The sequence below is a fragment of the Piliocolobus tephrosceles genome, chromosome 18 (genome assembly GCF_002776525.5).
Source record: "Piliocolobus tephrosceles isolate RC106 chromosome 18, ASM277652v3, whole genome shotgun sequence".
NCBI lineage: Eukaryota > Metazoa > Chordata > Mammalia > Primates > Cercopithecidae > Piliocolobus > Piliocolobus tephrosceles.
Window position 1 is genome coordinate 18,064,937 of NC_045451.1, and position 19,499 is coordinate 18,084,435.

Sequence of the window (19,499 nt, forward strand, 5' to 3'; positions counted from 1 at the left end):
TGTATAATTGAATCATATTAACTATAATTGCTCCACCGATCTATTGAATACCAGGTGATAGTTTATATTTGTGAGAGACCCACAAATCCAGGAATAGAGCTGTACACTTTATAATTATAAATGACATGATTAGATAGTGAAACCTTTAAGCCCAATTGCCAGAGACTCGGATATTTAGATCTGGGACTTCTTTTTTTGGAATATAAAGTAGGAGTTATGCCTCTGGTGATAACAGTGAATTTGCAAAGATAATAAGAATATTATGAATTTCATTAAATGACATTTATCTTCATGGTCCATGGATTAGATTACACTAGTTTTTAATGTTCTGTGTTAGCTGCAATATTTTTGCTATTTCTTTGTTTTACTTCTCTGCTTCATTTATTTACAAAAAATTTCTCGAACATTATTTTAGACACCATTTCATTAATTTTACCACTCTAACTATTGATCAAATAATGTCAAGTTTAATCGTTAGTTATTTAAGTTTAGAAAGAGCAAGGTCATGACCCTCTCCCTTTGTTCTTTATAGTTGGCAAAATTTTAGTATGTACTATTATTATTCTTTTGGAGACAGTATCACTCTGTCACCCAGGCTGGAGTGCAGTGGTGCAGTCTCAGCTCCCTGCAACCTCTGCCTCCCAGGTTCAAGTGATTCTCCTGCCTCAGCCTCCCAAGTAGCTGGGATTACAGGCACGCCACCACGCCCAACTTATTGTTGTATATTTAGTAGAGACAGGGTTTTGCATGTTGAACAGGCTGGCCTCGAACTCCTGACCTCAGGTGATCCGCCCGCCTCAGCCTCCCAAAGTGCTGGGATTACAGGAGTGAGCCACCGTGCCCAGCCGGATTTTTTAATAGGGTTTTTTTGCAGAATCAGCAAGGAATGTGGTGATGAGTAGGAGTCAGTCTCAGCATTGCAATTCCTTGCCAGAGTATGCTGCAAGGGAAGCCTCATTCTGTCCTGTGCACCACTGCTGTTCCAGCCCCAGGCACAGCACCTCTCTCCTGGAAACCAGTCAAAATTTTTTTTGAAAGGATAAACCAGTCAGGAAATGAAAACTAATATCAATTCCTATTCTAATGTTTAGGTTACTAATTTGGTAGACTGTGGGTACCACACATAAATTAGAGCTGAATTTCAGCAAGTATATTGAACAATTTGCATATGATTTCTTTGCAGGAAAGAAAAGTGTGTTAGGTCACAGTATAGTTACTCCAGAGCGTGGCCCATGGAGGTCACTCAAAAAATATTTGTTGAAAAAAAAAAAAAAAGCCTGTGAAGACAGGCTGAATGACATATTGTTGTGCTCCTACTGAAATCATTTTCATTGATATGAATGAAGACATTCATCAATTAGGTTAGCAGCAGACTTACAGTTAACAAACAGCTCAATGGACTGATGGAACAGGCAAAATTAAAAGGAATAATGCAAACACTCAGTAGCTAGCTTTAAAAAGTATAAAAAATGTAGGCTGAGAAAGATGTAATGTTTCAGTAGTTAATGTAAACAAGACTTGAGATGTAGTTGATTGCAAACTCAATACAAATCAACAATATTGTGAGGTCACTACCAAAATATAAATGTGATATGGGACAGCATTAATAAGTGATTAATGTTGGATCTGTGGTTCACAAAATCTTTGACCTTGTGTACATATTGCATGCCTGTGTATTTTGGTGGGGGATGGGGGGCAGAAAAGCTCCTATCTTTTGTTAGATTCTCAGTGAGAACAGTGACTCACAAAATATTAAGATCTACTAGCTCAGAACAAGGTAGGTAATAGTTCTATTTTGTACACAGGTCAGGTCTAAGTACACTTGTATCATTATAATCAGTTATTGGAAATACATTGTAAGAGAGACATTGATAAATTGAAGCATCTCTAGGAGGCAAGCTGGGATAGTGAAAGGTCTGAAAATCAGGATCTGTAAAGATGGAATTGAAGGAGCTGGAGAGTATTGAAGAAGAAAAGGTTTTACAGAAATATTCCATATGACTTCAAAAAAGTAATTGTTTCAGATTGGGAAAAGATACAAATACTGATATATAAAGTGTTGGTGAGAATGTGAGGAAATGGAGATTCTCATAATCTGCTAGTGGGTGTAAAATTGCATGGTTGTATTGCAGAGTAATTTGGTATGATCAATACTTTAAAAAGGCACATTTGTTTATATGTAATTTTGAAAACTTTTGTATACAAATGAATATACACAAAAGTACAGACACACACACACACAAACATTTACAAGCATGTTTACTCTGGCAGTTTTATTAATTGCCCTTAACTGAAAATACCCACCTGTAATCCCAGCAGTTTGAGAGGCTGAGGCAGTAGGATTGCTTGAAGTCAAGAGTTTAAGACCAGCCTGGGCAATACAGCAAGACCCTGTCTCTACAAAAACTTTAATAATTAGCCAGGCCATGGGGGTGCACACCTGTAGTCTCAGCTTCTCAAGAGGCTGAGGCAGGAGGATCACTTGAGCTCAGGTGTTCCAGAGTAGTGAGCTATGATTGCACCACTGCACTCCAGTCTGGGTGACAGAGCAAGATCATGTCTTAAAAAGAAGATATCCCAAGGGTGTATCACAATTATGTTGTATACATGGCATAGCTATGGAATACCATGCAGCAGTTAAAATGAAAGAAGATATATGGGTTCTGATGTATAGAGATCAAGATTTATCAAATTCAAATGAAAGCATATTGCATATAATATTGCATATAATATAATAATATTATGGTTCATGGAAAAAATCCATAAAACAAAATATTTCCCTATGAGTATAAACAGGTAAATATCTAGAATAATTCATAACAAACTGACAGTAATGGCTCACTCAGTAGGATTAAGGGTGAGTCAAAGGGCTCCTTATTTGTGTAAATTTTATTTTTTGCATAAAAATGTATTCAGGTCTCTATAAGAACCAATAAGTGGAAGTTATAAATAAAACTGAGTGAATAGAATTTATATAGCCTTTATACCTGGAAAACTTGTTAAATTACTTTATTATTGGTCCAGAGGGGAAATAGTAAATTGTATTAGGAAATTTATTTAAATGCATATAAGGAAGCATTTTTAGGATTAGAAATGTTTTAAAATGGAATTGGTTGCCTGTTACTGATTTTATTCTCATGGAAAAGGTTGAAACAGTGCTTAAATAACTAGGTTCCAAAGAATTGTTCTATTCAATGGACAAGGTTACCTCTAAAATAAATTTCAACTTTATAAGGTATGATACTTTTTGTTGTTGCTTTTTAATTTATGATATTCTTTATTGTCTTAATTTTTGACATTTTTATTATGATTATTTCAAGTCAACCTGACATATTTTTAAGAAAATCAGAACAACTGTTTTAGATTTTTAATTTTTAGTTATGGATACATAATAGTTATACATATTCATGAGGTACATGTGATATTTTGATACAAGCATATGCTGTGTAACTGCATGTGTGTGTAACTGAGGTATCCATCACCTCAAGTATTTATAATTTATTTGTGTTAGGAACATTGCAATTCTACTCTTAGTTATTTTGAAATATACAATAAAATTATTGTTGACTATAGTAACACTATTTTGCTACCAAACAGTAGATCTTACTCCTTCTATCTAACTGTATTTTGTACCCATTAGCCAATCTGTTTCTATCTGACCCCTCCACACTACCCTTCCCAGCCTCTGGTAACCATCATTCTACTCCCTATCTCCATGAATTCAATTTTTTTTTTAGCTCCCAAATCTGAGTAAGAACATACAGTGTGTTTCTTTTTGTGCCTGGCTTATTTCATTTAACACAATGTCCTCCAGTTCCATCCGTGTTGTTGCAAATTACAAGATTTCACTCTTTTTTATGAGTGAATACTATTCTGTTGTATATATGTACATATTTTCTTCATTCATGCATTGATGGACACTTAGGTTCATTCCCTATCTTGGCTATTGTGAATAGTGCTGCAATAAACAGTGAGATTATGATTCTATGGCTGGATAATGTCTAAAGACCCTTACAGGTATAAATTCCAAAATTTTAATTTAGAATTTTTTGATTAAGCACCTAAGTCTTTTATCATCCCTTACCCTCATTTTACCTCTATAATCTTACCTCCTTTCATGATTTATTTGTGAAAGCCAGACTTTCCCCAAATGCGAGCTGCATACCACTGGTCATTTAGAAAGTGATTTTTACATGTTACACGAATATGACATTTAATAATACTAAATCACTAAATTATCAAATCACTGAAGGAAAATAACTATTTTCTCTTTCAGTGCTTTTGATTGGGGTCAAAGAGAAGATTTTTAATATTTTTCTAGTGCTTTATATTTTCCCTTTTAAACCGACTGTGAGAAGATTTTAGGCTTTGAACTTTAGTTATTAACTATATATATATATATATATATAGTTTAATAATAGTTTGTTTTTCTTGTATGTGTTTGTAGTCATCTTCTGTTTTTGGTAGTTGTGGCATAAACTATTTTTGCCACCCAATATCCATTATTTGCTGCTTCTTTCCTAAGGAATCTCTTTATTATTGGTAGTGGCAGTGTACCAGCTAAAACACTATAAGGCCTAGCCTTCCTTGTACCCAGGTGTGGTCATGTGTCTTTGTCCTGACCAGTGAGATAAACAGAAATGCCGTAGGTGACACCTGGTAAAAATGCTCACAGGACGCTGCATAAGCTAGGACGTGCACACTTTCTTCCCTAAGCCCATTTTTCCTTCCTGCCTGTCATATAGATGAGATGGCTGGAGCAACAACAGCTAAATTGAATAATGAGGCAATCTTGAGAAAAAAAGACTCATGCTAAGAATGACAGAGCAGAAAAGTAGAAGGATACTTGTCCCTAGTGGCCATGATGCTGTCATTTCCAAGGTTGGACTGTCTCTTTCTGGACTACTTTTCTGTGAGAAATATATCTGTTAAAGCCATTGTCACTTTAGGTGGAGTATATAAACGGACACAATCCTAACTGAAATGGCAAATGTTAATGGTTTTCCCATGTTAGTGATACAAAATTTAGTTCTAAAATAAATCTATGTCATCGGTATGCCATTAAGGCCCATTGGATCTGATTTGCATTTGAAATTTTTAAAAACGGCTTTAACTATTTGTAAGGACTGATACTTTATTATTTCTTCAAAGGCTTCCAAAGAACAAAGAGAAAATTTACTATTACTTTAAACAAAAAAAATTAAATCTTGCAATTACTATATAGGTCCATTAAACTCTTTTGAAAATCCAAGATACATGAGTTCTTATAGTGATCTTAATATTATTATTTTTTACATCTTGGAACATTGTGCTAGTACATCATCTTAGGAATTATTTCATCATTGCTCATCAATTATTAACATTTAGGCTAAGCAGACTTATTTTTATAAGATATAAGAATCATGGAATTCCCGAAATTTGAGGCTGAAGAATAATATATTATTAATTCTTCAGCTTTCTAATTACTTTGCCCAAAGTATTATATCATCTTTTAAGAATAGTGTAAGAGGAGATGGAAGACACCATCTTTGTGGTCTGCTTTTAGCTTCCATTAAAAACAGTGAAGAATTTCAGAGTTCATATTTTCTGCCCAAAATGATAAAGGAAAGAGATAGATAAATCTGGTTCAAAATTTAAGATGAATCAAAGCATACATGCAAAGAGGCGGAGAGCAGCATTCTACTTTTGAGTGATGATGTTGAAATTAATCATATGTGCAAAATTTGAGATGATGAGTTTTCAGAGGGTGATATTCTGCATGAATTTTCTCCAAGAAAAGGTGAGTGAACAATACATTTCTAGGGGCACAAAAGAAAATGTGTTTTCATTCAGTTTGTCATTCAGTCAGGAAGGATTCGATCCAGTCCACCAATATTTTGTGATGGGACTCACACAAAGTGTGTGACAGTGCTATTTCATCCTTTACAATGCCTGTGCTCCAGCATTTACTTGACCCAGTGAGGTTTGCTGTGTTTAACTTCCTATGAAATTTTAAATAAGCTTTTCATTACCTCTTTATTATTCCATAAATTATTTGTAAAATGCCTTAAAATATATATTTAAAAAAAGGACCCATTGGACTCAGATGATAAATGACAATGATGATGTTTTCTGGTATGTTGGGGGTTAATTGAAAATAGGGAGCTAATTAGATGGTAAATATACAGTGAATGATAGTACCAGTGAATAAAAATGCTAGAATATAGCAAAATATCCCCAAAGAGGTTACATATATAGTTGGGGAAACACATCACATCAAAACCTTTTCTTATTGTTTTAACTTTGACTTGCACATGATGTCATTGTATACATGTTGGTATTATTCCTGCGTTTAGAATTTCTTACTGTAGGGAGTTGTTATTTAATGGATATGGAGTTTCAGTTTGGAAATATAAAGTTCTGGAGATGGATGGTGGTGATGTTTGCCCGACAGTAAAAATGTACTTAATGCCACAAAATTGTACACTTGAAAATAATTAAAATAGTTAATTTTATATTATTTATATTCTATCCAATTATGAATATTTAAAATTCTTAATAATTTTTTAAATAAACTTAAAAAAATTCCTGCCCTCTCTTCTCTGACAATCATGTACATTAATCAAATTAAAACTTAAATTGGTTTCTATAAAATGCTTTCATTAAAGATTTGTCTCATTCATGCCTTTATTTTAGGTGTTCTCCACATTTTTAGACAGAATTACTATACTGTGTGGATTATTATACTATACAGATATGCTCATATAATAAAGCAAATGCTTGCATAGAGAATCCCAAATCACTCATTTTGACACTTGTATACAATGGAGGCTATATTAATTTGAGCACACTATAGTATACTGTTTTCAGTTAATATCTATAAAAAATCTAATTAAACTAGAAAATGATGAAGTGCCCTAATTCATTTAGTTCTTTTGGAGCTACTGTCTTGCACAGTGTGAGAGTCATAGGAGACCAACACATTCACATGGCTGAGATGAATTTGTTTTGCTGAGTAGCTTCTCTTGTTCTTCTCTCATTTCTGAATCAAGCTGCATGTCACAAGACTCTGAGATCTTATGCTTGAATATTCAGTATCCAGGACCCCTTAGAGTCCACACTTTGCATCTGTCCCTTACTTGTCTGGCTTCCCGCTGGTTTTATTTCATCTCTTGCTATCTGTAGTGCCAACCACATCAACATTTGGTAATTCTTTATTTTTTATTTTCTAAAATACGATGGAGGGACCATGCAGTCTACAAGAAGACTCATTCATAAGAATTCAAATAAAAGACAATTTTGATTAAGACCAGAAAGCATGAAAACAACAGAACAGAGTGAGAAATAAAATTATGTCTACATCAAAATTACGTTTCTTTTGATCTACTGAGGTGTATTATGAACAGGTTTCCTGACAAACTAATTTTCTTATGCATACTGCTTTATACTAAGATATATGGAATTTACATAATAAACTGTGACACAGGAAAAGTGTTTTCTATGTTCCCTTTGAAAATTTCTCTACATTTGTATGCTTCATGTTACCATCACATTTTTAAGTAGACTCCAGTTTTTCCTAGGAAATTGAAATGCTTTAGCACTCTATTCATTGCAGGGATTTTCCTGTAATTTTTTTTTAACATTTCCACCAATAGGGTCCTTTCAGAACACCTACAGAGGATATAAAAAATATATTGTAGTGCATTGTATTGATGTCAACAGAACTGTGTGTTTTCACCCTGGTGTGATGTCAGAACAATGCAGTGCATCTTTCACTGTGCCAACTCATTGGAATAAAAGACCCATTCAGAAAGAAACCCTTGGATGGTCACAGTTTTTAGGAGTTTTTATGCATGGCCACACAAATTTATAACTTTAAACTTTTCTTACAATGCATTATATTTTCTTCCCAGCTTTCATATTGAAAGCGAATATTTTTCTATATAGCAGCTGAAACATCTATTGATTCTTTGGTTAAAAAAATAAAAAATAAATATACTTTCTAGAATGATTGCATTCCAAGGCCAGTGTTAGCACATTTCATTCATGCTGTTTTCTAAAACCCCTAGTGTGAAGATTGACGGCAGAATGTGGATTTCATAAATCCCACCATACGAATTCTGAAACCCCAAAATAAGAGATTCACAGATGCGGATGTGTATGGTACGGTGAATGCTTTGCAAATGAAATTAAAACCATTTTGTATTTGCATGTGTAAAATAAACATAAAGCATTTCATTTTAGGTAGTTGGGGTTTGCGGAGAAAGATAAAGTAGGTACTCTGCTTTAGTTCAGGGATTTGTCTCCCTCTCCTGACTTCATTTTTTGTTGTTGTTCAACTTTCACTTTCTTAATTATAAAAGCTAATTGTGACTATTGAAGAAATTGGAAAATACAAACATAAATAATAAATTAAACTACCTTGTAACCTCTTTCCTACCCGACCCAGAGATATCCATTGTTCACATACTGGTGTGTATCCTTCCTTGGAGTATGTATGTTGCAAATATAGGTCATACGCAACATATGATATCATAGCCTCATTCTGACTGGTATACCATGAATCTTTTCCTATTTAAGTAAATATTCAAAAGCATCTTTTTAATGGCTGTAATGTGTTTTATTATAGATGAACTATTTAATATCTTGATTATAACATTTGGGCTTTTATTTTTTTAATTGCTATTTAAAATCTTTTTTGATGCTACACCCCCTTTCAGCTGAATCACTGTCTTTGCTCCACCCATACTTCTCCAGCAGATGGGTTGTTGGACTATTTCTTTTTGTTTGTTTTTCTATTTATTATAAACAAAACCTGTTATAATCTTTTTTGGACATATATCTGTGTACATGTTGAGTATTTATATAGTATAGCTTCCTAGAACAGTAACAAGATGTGTGACTTTTTAATTTTGATAAATATTTCCAAATTGTTGTTAAAAGGTTGTACCAATTTACACCCTCAACAGCAGTGCGAATTTCCATTTTTCTGCACTTTCTTTAACATAACAAAATTTTGCCAACCTTATAAGCAGACTATATTGCTTAATTTATATTGCCATAATAATTTTAAAAACTGATAATCTTTTCAATGTTTATGTCCATTTGTATTTCCATTTCAGTGAATTTTCTCTTTGAATTATGTATATATTTTTCTATTAAATTGCATCTTTTTAACTGATTTATGGAAACTTTTAACTCTTTGTTTTCTATGTCTGGCAAATGTGTTCTTTCAATCCATCATGGATCTTTCAGTTTTACTTATAGTGCTTTTTTTTTTTTTTTTTTTTTTTTTTTTTTTTGCCACAAATGTGTTTTTTTCATTTTTTCACTTTTTAAAATTATTTTTTAAATTTTTTATTTCCATAGGTTTTTGGGGAACAGGTGGTATTTGGTTACATGAGTAAGTTCTTTAGTGGTGATTTGTGAGATTTTGGTGCACCCATCTCCCGAGCAGTATACAGTGACTCCAATTTGTAGTCTTTTTTCCCTTACGCCTTCCCACAACTTCCCTCTCCACCCAAGTCCCAAAGTGCATTGTTTCATTCTTATGCTTTTGCATTGTCATAGCTTAGTTCCCAGATATGATACTTGATTTTCCATTCCTGAATTACTTTCCTTAGAATAATAGTCTCCAATCCCATTCAAGTTGCTGTGAATGCCATTAACTCATTCCTTTTTATGGCTGAGTAGTGTTCCATAGTGTGTGTGTGTGCGTGCATGTGTGTGTGTATGTATACACACACACACACATATATCATATATATCTCATATATATTTATGTATATATCATATCATTGATGCACATTTGGGTTGGTTCCATATTTTTGCAATTGTGAATTGTACTGCTATAAATATGCGTGTGCAAGTATCTTTTTCATATAATGACTTCATTTCCTCTGGTTAGATACCCAGTAGTGGGATTGCTGGATCAAATTGTAGTTCTACTTTTAGTTCTTTAAGAAATCTCCACATTGTTTTCCATAGTGGCTCTACTAGTTTACATTCTCACCAGCAGTGTAGATGTGTTCCCTCTTCACCACATCCATGCCAACATCTATTATTTTTTTGATTTTTTTTTTGTTATGGCTGTTCTTGCCATGTACATATTTGTAATTGTAGTACAAATTCAGTCATTTTCTTCATGAATTCTAGGTCTTATGCCTATGCTGAAAGGCCTTCTCCTTTCAGAGATTATAAAAATACTTACATGTGTTTCCTTCTAGGGCTATTATGTTGAGATATTCAATCCACTTGAAATTTGTTTTTGCTTAATGGTAAGAGGAGGGGATCCAACTTCATGCTGTTTCCAAATAATATTTAGTTGTTTTTAAACCATTTATTTTCCATTCCATCATTTGCCACTGATTTTAAATATCAGTATATCAAAAGGTCATATCTCTGTTTAAATCATATACTGTTTTAATTATTATAGCCTTATAATGTGTTCTGCTATCTAGAAGGAAGAAAATGGTATTACTTCCTCAAGCAAAATTGTTGGGTCAAATTGATTTGGGGTTCTGCGAAGGCTGCACTAATTTACAGTTTCACTAGAAGCATATGCAAATGCTTATTTTGCTTCACCTTACTAATACTTGTACATATGTATTTAATATGTTTTACATGTATTTTTTAAAATTTCAAATTTCATAGATAAAAGTGGTAGGTCATAAGCTTTATTGCACATTTATTACTGGGATAGCTGAGCTCTTCTTGATAGTGTCATTACATTTTGCTATTATTTTAAAATATTTTCTATTCAGTTTGATGTGCTCATGTTAGGAGATTTGTGTGTTTTAGAAATGGCTCATGCTTCAACTAAGGAGAACACAGTGGTTGACCCAGGACAGGACAATTCTGAAACCAAAAACTAAGGAGCTTCCTGCCTCTAGGAAACATAGTGGGACAATAGTAGTGTCAAAAGGCAAAATTACAACAAATTTACTTTCATTATCTGAATTGGCTTTTGTTTACAATTTAAAAATCATAAATAAGATTGTAGCACCTGGTTCTCAGAACCAGAAAAGGTTCAAAGAATTCCCCGGCTGCATTGTGGTCAGACACTTATGGACAGAAAATGGAAGTCACAGGGACAGCTTAATAGGCAACAGCTTGGTGTTTTGCCTAATTCGAATCAGCTGGCTATGATTGGTTGGCGCTCAGCTACTGTGATCTGTGATTGAGACCAGCTATTAATATGTGTTACTTGAGTAAACTCCTAAGTTAGGGTTTAGTTAATGTACTATGTTAGGTTGCGGTTCATTACTTAAGGACTCAGGACGGGGCATCCTCAGGCGCAATTTTAATTTAGTTTAACAGTTGCCAACCTTTATTAAGCTTTGTCTTAAAAGCTTTGTATTCCCTGGCTTCTGAGATCCTCTCACTACTGTGTGGAGGCATTATGTCCATCCCCACTTTCTAATGAAAACTGGGGCTCAAGGAGATACACAGCTTGTCTAAGGTCACAGAGCTGGCAAGGTGTCTGGGCCACTTTGTGAATCCAAATGGTGTGAGTTCTGAGTCCAAATGTCCCATGGAAGGGTCTGCTGAGATGTGCCATCCTTTCCCCAGGACTGCCATAGGACCGTGCTGAAGGAGCCTGTCCCAGGCTCAGGCCAGCAAAGACAAACAGTTGCCTGTCCCCTTAAAAGTCAGGGTCTTAAAGTCTCTGGAAAAGTGGAGATGAGGATGCAGGGTGGGGGCACAGAAATACTGTGGAGACCTCCCTTCTCCACAGTGAGAACCATCTGGAAGACTTGCATGGTTTATGGTGGCAAAATCATGTATTAATGGAAACATTTCTAAGCAACCAGTTCAAAATTCTCAGAATGGGTTGGAGGCACAGCATAGACTTCTTTTAAAAAGTAAAGACATTTTCAGTTTCTGTAAAAAGTCATCCTTACCTGAAAGGGGTACATTGTAATTGTTTATTCTTTTAAAAATATAGAGTCAGATGCTACTACTTTTTCTGATTAAATTTGTGCTAACTTTTAAGCTGTAGTGTGGCAGATAAGGAGCTGATGCTGGAATTAAAAAGGTGTGGTCTGTCTTTTTTTGTATTAGTGTTATCTTTTATCCATACTTGTCAATTTTATGAAGTTTAGTTTAGTTGAAATTAGAGAATCTGTAAGTCCACATAGTGCAGTTTGACTTTTTGAGTAAAAAAAATAGGTGGTGGGTTTTTTGTTTTCTGGTTTTTTCTTCTTTTTTTTGGCTTCCACAGTTGGCTAAATTAAGAGGATCAAAAGATTTAGTCAGGGTTCTGATTAACTCCTTGTTGCTGACTAGTTTGCTGTCTAAAGTAATGGGGTGAGAGGAGGAAAAGCAAAATCAATCTAAAACTAAATGCTGGTAAGAAACAAGTCTTAGACTAGTTAACTTGATGGTTGTAGCTTGTACACAGGTCTAAAGTGGGATTTGAAGTGTCTGTGGCCACCTCTATGAAGAATAGTGTTAAAATCATATATCGTTCATTATAACATTGATCAGTGCTCACTGCTTACTCGGAGCTGGATTTGTGATATAACATTGTAGAGGAGAGGTTGAAACCAGAGATCATCTAGCCTAAAACCTTATGTCTCTCTTAGTTCCTTCTGTTTGAAAAAATGGCAACATCCCAACAGTTACTTATGCAAAGTTCTAGAAACTACCTTTGACCTTCAGTTCTCACATTCAATAGATGCCCCAGTACTGTCAGTTCTGAACCCAAAATGAATCTTGATTCTTAATTTTTTCCATCTTGGCTGCCACCATCTTCGAACTCTTATTTCTTGCCAAATTTTTTTCATTAGCCTCCTATCTGGCCTCCGCACTTCTATTTCCCCCCTTAATAATTTATTAACTCAGTATCCTAAATGATATTTTAAAATGTTTTTAAAGCTCTTTCGCTTTTAAATTTTTTTGTTTTGAAATGATTTTATATTTATAAAAAGTTACAAAAATAGTGCATAGAGTTCTCATATATTCTTCATCCAGCTTCTCCTAATTTTAACATTACATATATAACCAATTTTGGAAAGCGGGAAATTAACATTGATGTAATACTATTAACTAAGCTACAGGTCTTATTCAATTTTCACCAGTTTTTCCACTAATGTTTCTGGTCCAGGATACAATCCAGTGACCCACATTACATTTGCTTGTCATATCTCTTTAGTGGCCTTCAATTTGTGACAGATTTTTAGTCTTCCTTTCATAACATTGACATTTGTTAAAAGTACTGGTCAATTCATTTATAGAATGTTCCCTAATTTAGGTTCCTCTCTTGTTTTCTATGACTAGATTGGGTTATACATTTTTAACAAGAATTATCACAAAAGTGATGTTGTGTCCTTCTCAGTACATTCTGTCTGGGGCTAAATGCCTTGTTAAACATATAAATTTGATCATGTTACAAACCTTCAGTGGGTTTCCATTTCTCTGAGGAGTAAAAGGTAAACTCTTCTAAGATCCTGCATAATTTCCTGTTACTTTAATTCATGCCTTTTGTTAAGGGCCAAGACAATTTAAAATTAAGAGGCTTAATTCTTATTGAAAATAGAAGGAATTCCCCTGCTCCAACCTCTTATTCTTAGAACATTTACTTAGAAAACTTGTAATTGTTAACTTCTTTCTCTGTCTCTGTGAAATATAATGTAAATCCCTTTTTTGAAAGCTAAAGAAGCCTCTGGCCAGTTTTAGACCCAGGCATATCTTTCTCAAGGACGTGGGAGCCATCTCTTTCAAATGGAATCAAGGAAGATAGTGCCCCTGTTTCTCCATTTCTGTGGGAGGGCAGGTGCCTCGCTCCAAGTTGCAAACCTATCTCTTGTCATAAAGAGAAGTTTATTTTTCTGTGGAATAAAGCCAGTAGTTAACACAGATGGTCACCTCAACTACCAAGTAAATTTAGGAAGAGCTATGTGTGACAAATGATGTTGCCAAGTCCTCTTACTTGAGAACTAGTTATTGTTTATCTTGATGACAAGTATGTACCACATGGTAAGAGGATGAGATGTCTTTTGAACTTTGGAATCCCTTGATGGATTACCTGTGATAGGTATCATATTCTTATTAAATGCTTTTTCAATAATAAGATGACTTTCTTTCTCTTCTAGTCTGTAGAGAGGTTTTCTGTGTTGGGAGGAGATTTTGTTTTTAATGATGTTTCCCCAACACTCTTTCCTGCGGACTTAGTATGGCTTTCTTTCATGTTTCAAAAAGTGCAAAACTGTTGCTTGCTGTATAATCCTCTGCCTGAATTCCTCCACTTTTCTCCACCTCTTCGTTTAAGTAGCTCCTTTCGATCTCCAGGACTAAGTTCAGATATAATCTCCCTAAAGACACCTTTCTCAACCACCCTGTCTAAGGAAGCCACCCCTTCCAGGGATTCTATCATATTATCCTGTTTCTATCTTGCAGAATATTTAATACAACCTGTAGTTATTGTACTTGTTAATTTGTTGATTTATTTATAGTGTTCTGTCCTCCACTACAATGCTAGCTGTAGCAGGAAGAGACTTCCCTCCAGTCTGTCCAATCTCACCCCATCTGTCTTGTTTATGGTCGAAGCCTTCATACCTAGAACAGTGCCTGGCACGTAATAGGTGCTTGATGCATATTTATAGAATGAACAAATGAAAGATGAGATTGATAAGCAGGTTAGGGTAGTTAAATAATGAAGATGTACATTTGCTTTTATCCTATTCTTTATCAACTTGTGGAAGTCTCAACAAATGAGTTTTTAGCAGTCTCTGTATTTAACAAACACATAAAATAATTATATTGAGGAAATAATACATGAAAAATTCACCTTCATACTTGAACAAAAATAGGCCCAAATGCTTGTTTTGAAAAGGAAAATCTGTGATTTTTTTTAAAATCCACTCAAATATTTTAGGAAAGCTTTCATGTTAATTCTGGATACAGCTGGGGCCATTTGAATTGTAGCATTGACTAATTGGCCAGTGTGAACATCAATTAGTCCTGAATAAAGAGCAGGAGATGAATGCCAAGAAGGAGGAAGTGGAGACTCAGATTGTTCAGCAAATCTAGTAGAAATCTGCACATCCTGACAAAGAAGGGACCTTCTGCAGGACCCTTGAGACAGTGGAAGCCTTGAAGTTACACTGATATTTGAAGGAAGGCTTAACACAGTGCTTCTCAACCTTAAGCATGCAGCAGAGTCCTCTGGAAGGCTTGTTAACACAGGCTTCTGGGTCTCATCCTAGAAGTTTCTGATTCTGTAGACCTTGGGCCCCAAGAATTTGCATTTTAACAAGTTCCCAAATGATACCGCTGACATTGCTCCAGGCTCTACACTTTGAGAACCACTGTTTTAAAGCATTGATTGACAAGAAGAACCTGCTGGAATTTGTTTATAATAGTGTTTTAAAATTTATTTTATTTAATTATTTAGAGATAGGGTCTTGCTCTGTCACCCAGCGTGGAGTGCAGTGGCGTGATCATAACTCACTGCAGTCTCCAACTCCTGGGCTGAAGCAGTCCTCCCGCCTCAGCCCCCTGGAGTAGCTTGGCCTACCACAGCTAATTTTTAGGTTTTATTTTTATTTTTTAGAGATGGGGGTCTTGTTATATTGCCCAGGCTGGTCTCAGACTCCTGGCCTCAAGCTGTCTTTCACTTTGGCTTTGCAGAGTGCTGAGATCAAAGGCATGAGCCACCAAACCCAACCCTGTAACAGTCTTTTAAGAGTTGACGCAGGAGAATGGCGTGAACCTGGGAGGCGGAGCTTGCAGTGAGCTGAGATCCGGCCACTGCACTCCAGCCTGGGCGACAGAGCGAGACTCCGTCTCAAAAAAAAAAAGAAAAAAAAAGAGTTGACAATGGCCTGTCTCGCTGCCGGGCCATCTTAACAGCAGCTCTTGGTTGGAGGCCATCCTGCATCTGAGGCAGAAAGATGGTGGCTGCAAAGAAGACAAAAAAGTTGTGGAGTCGATCAATTCTAGGCTCTAACTTGTTATAAAAAGTGAAAAGCATGTGCTGGTGTACAAGCAGACTCTGAAGATGATCAGACAGGGCAAAGCGAAATTGGTTATTCTCTTTAACAAGTGTCCAACTTTGAAGAAATCAGAAATAGAGTACTGTGCAATGTTGGTCAAAACTGGTGTCCATCACTACAGTAGCAATAATATTGAACAGGGCACAGCATGAGGAAAATACTACAGAGTATGCACCCTGGCTGTCATTGATCCAGGTGATTCTGACATCATTAGAAGCATGCCAGAACAGACTGATGAAAAATAAACCATGCAAAATTTCCCTTTAATAAAATTTGCCAGAGCTTGCTAAAAAAAAAAAGAGTTGACAATTTTTTTTAAATTAAACAAATGTTCCGTTTTTTTAACTGCCAAGGAAAAGGGTCTCTTTTTTCATGCTCCATTTTTAAAGGTCCCATCTCTGTATCTCAGCTCTCATTTATTGAGCGTATACTAGTTACCCACATTATTTTATTTAATCTTTAAAATTGCTGGGTAAATCCTTATTTTACCCATGAATTATTATTGTATTTTAGGTGACAGAACCAAGATTTCATATAGCATTTTCAATATCTTGCCTTATATCATGATGTAGAATTTCATTGCTCCCTACAGATCCACTCTGGATTTCTATATGTGAGAGTCTTTAATACGATATTGAAGAAATCCGCTGAAAAGTTTCCCTAGGGGTTTTCCTCCTTAACTAGATCTTATTATATTTTGGTGGGTTAGTGGCCTTTATTCTCAAAACAAATAATTAAAATTCAAGATTCAAAGACAAAATATACCTATTTGTTTTTAAGTAATAAACCATGTTTTTCTCTGATTAGATGCATTAATCCTCACTCTGGAATCATAGAATCTTCTGTTAGTAGTTTATTTTTAAAATTTAGTTGTATTTTAAGTTCCAGGATACATGTGCAGGACGTGCAGTTTTGTTACATAGGAAAACGTGTGCCATGGTGGTTTGTGGCACCTGTCAACCCATCATAGATATTAAGCCTCGCATACATTAGCTATTTATCCTGATGCTCTCCTTGCCCTCCACCACTCCAGTAGTGCGTTCTTGCCCTCCCTGTGTCCATGTGTTCTCATTCTTCAGCTCCTACTTATAAGTGAGAACATGGGGTGTTTGGTTGTCTGTTCCTGCGTTAGTTTGCAGAGGATCATGGCTTCCACCTCCATCCATGTCCCCGCAGAGGACATGATCTCATCTGTTTTCATGGCTGCATAGTATTCCATGGTGTACATGTACATTATCTTTATCCAGTCTATCATGAATGGGCATTTGGGTTGATTCCAAGTCTTTGCTATGGTGAATAGTGCTGCAGTGAACATACGTGTGCATGTATCATTGTAATAGAATGATTTATACTCCTTTGGATATATACCCAGTAATGGGATTGCTGGGTTTTTAAATGGTATTTCTTTGCTCATGAATTCTCTAAGCTTCTAGGTAGTGTGATTATTGGCCAGTGGTTCATTTCTGACCAGTGATATAGCTGCTGCTTCCACAGGGCTCTCTGACTCCAGGATTAGGCTTCTTTTTGCTAGAATGCTTCTCAGCCTGAGATACAACAAATTTTAAGCCTAATTGGTAACACCTTGAGGTATTATATGACTGAAGTAGATATTATTCATCAGCCTGAGGTGAGCCTGATCTAACATAGAAGACTAGTTAAGACGAAAGTCCTAGTGTGAAGAACTGCATTTAGGTGTTCTGTTACCTAAGAAACATGGTAGCCTTGTTTCCCAAGAAGTATTTTAAAGATAACTCTAGCAAAACACTCATTTTCTACATGAGTCTGAGTAATTTGTCTAAGTGGTAAAACCAAACTGACCTTTTGCTTAATTGCCTACATAATTCAATGAATTCTCTATTGAGAGACATTAAGACCAAACAAGTTCTCTTTAACATCCCAGAAATGGATCACCTTGAAAATCTGTGAAAAACGAATAAAAAGAAGCAAATGACTGAGTTCATAATTGTTTCCCTTTCTGTAAGCCAAAATTCATGGCCAGGAGGAAGGCATTGAAGCCAGTACATACTGACACTACTTATAAGATCTTGATATTTTAGACTTGTATTGCACCATTCATCCTAGGATCATAAAAATGGTTGTTAAAATTTATACCATATTAGTCTGATTAACTCTGAGAAGGGTAAAAATAAAGGATTGAGTAGAAATATTTATTTCACAAGGGTTGGGACTTTAATATACAGAAAGCTGCATAAATCTGCAGATGTTCTAATTAGATTCAGCTGAACTGCTTCAGAATGCACGATAACATGGATTTACTCTGCCAACTACTAAGAATAACTTTTCTGGTGTAAAAAAATGTTCAAGTTTCAATATTGAAACATAAAATACCCCAGCCCAGGGGATAGATTCTTTTCACATCAATTTCTTCATTGGCTCAAATTTCTCTAGCAGTTAAGTTGCTCCTTAAGACTTAAACAGAATTTTCTAAATGGTACCCTAATGGTACTCTTCCCAGGTTATAGTACCTGGAATCCTATTTTCTGTTAATAGTTAAACATTAACCTTAGATCACTGTAATACCATCAGGCAAGTTATTCATATGGTGCTTAATTTACAATCAGGGAGTAGTTTAGGCCATGAGAAAATCTTGTTCATAAAGAGGATGACATTAAGAAATCAAGAGATGTATTTCATGAGGTAGTTTTGCTAGTCAATTTCCTTTTTTTTTTTTTTCCTTGAATATATGCTGGTTTTTAAATCTCAGGAAAGTTATTCCTTTGTGCTGGCAAGGGAAATCTGTGTTGTCCTACAGTTGGAAGTATTTCAGTAAATCTTATCAGAGAATTTGCTGAGGCCCAAGTTACACCCAGGGTGAAGAATGAGCCTTCCTCTGGCATCGGAATCCTACTGGATCCCCAGAGGCATGGGAATCCCTTTGGTGTCCAACTTTGCAGAGTTCCATCAGTACCAGAATGCTTTCCACTTCCACAGAACCTGGCTGTCAGATCCAGCTGCGCCTTTAATTTATCTGTTTCTAGGTCTGAGAAGGCAAGGTGAGGGAAAATGTCCCTTTACAAAGGGAGTCAAGGGGAAATGTGAGAGAGGCTGTGACTAGAACCTCATGTTCCGTTGCCTGCCCCTTAGACAAACCCAACTTTGGTCAATATTCCCTCAATTATATTTGATAAGCCAACCTATTATCCTTAATTAAAATGTTGGCAGGCAGTATTCATGTGAATTTTTGCTGAGGATTTATTATAATCTCCTTGTTTTATGGTTTCCTGTTTTGAATAGTGAAAGAATAATTTCATAAACCCTTCTGAAGGAGAGTCTCTTGTAAATGCAAATTTTATCTCCTTCGTAATCTTTTTGGATCTCTGTGAATTTGCATGGAACAAAAATACATTGCTCAAGTATGCTGTGTTTTAATTTATTAATAAAAACAAAATAGTTGTGAAAGGCATTTGTAGGAAATTGATTTGAAATAGATGTTACCATGGCATATGCATTAGTCTGCAACATTAGGAACAATGAACATGGAAAATCAACATTATTTATAGA

General features: G+C 35.3%; 1 protein-coding gene and 1 pseudogene across 2 annotated transcripts in view; one reads left to right on the plus strand and one right to left on the minus strand.

Annotated features, from left to right (window-relative positions):
• Positions 1–19,499, minus strand: part of CDH20 (cadherin 20) — a 166,372-nt gene that overhangs the window by 126,607 nt on the left and 20,266 nt on the right. The gene's annotated exons all lie outside the window — the stretch shown is intronic.
• Positions 15,876–16,222, plus strand: LOC111546834 (annotated as a pseudogene).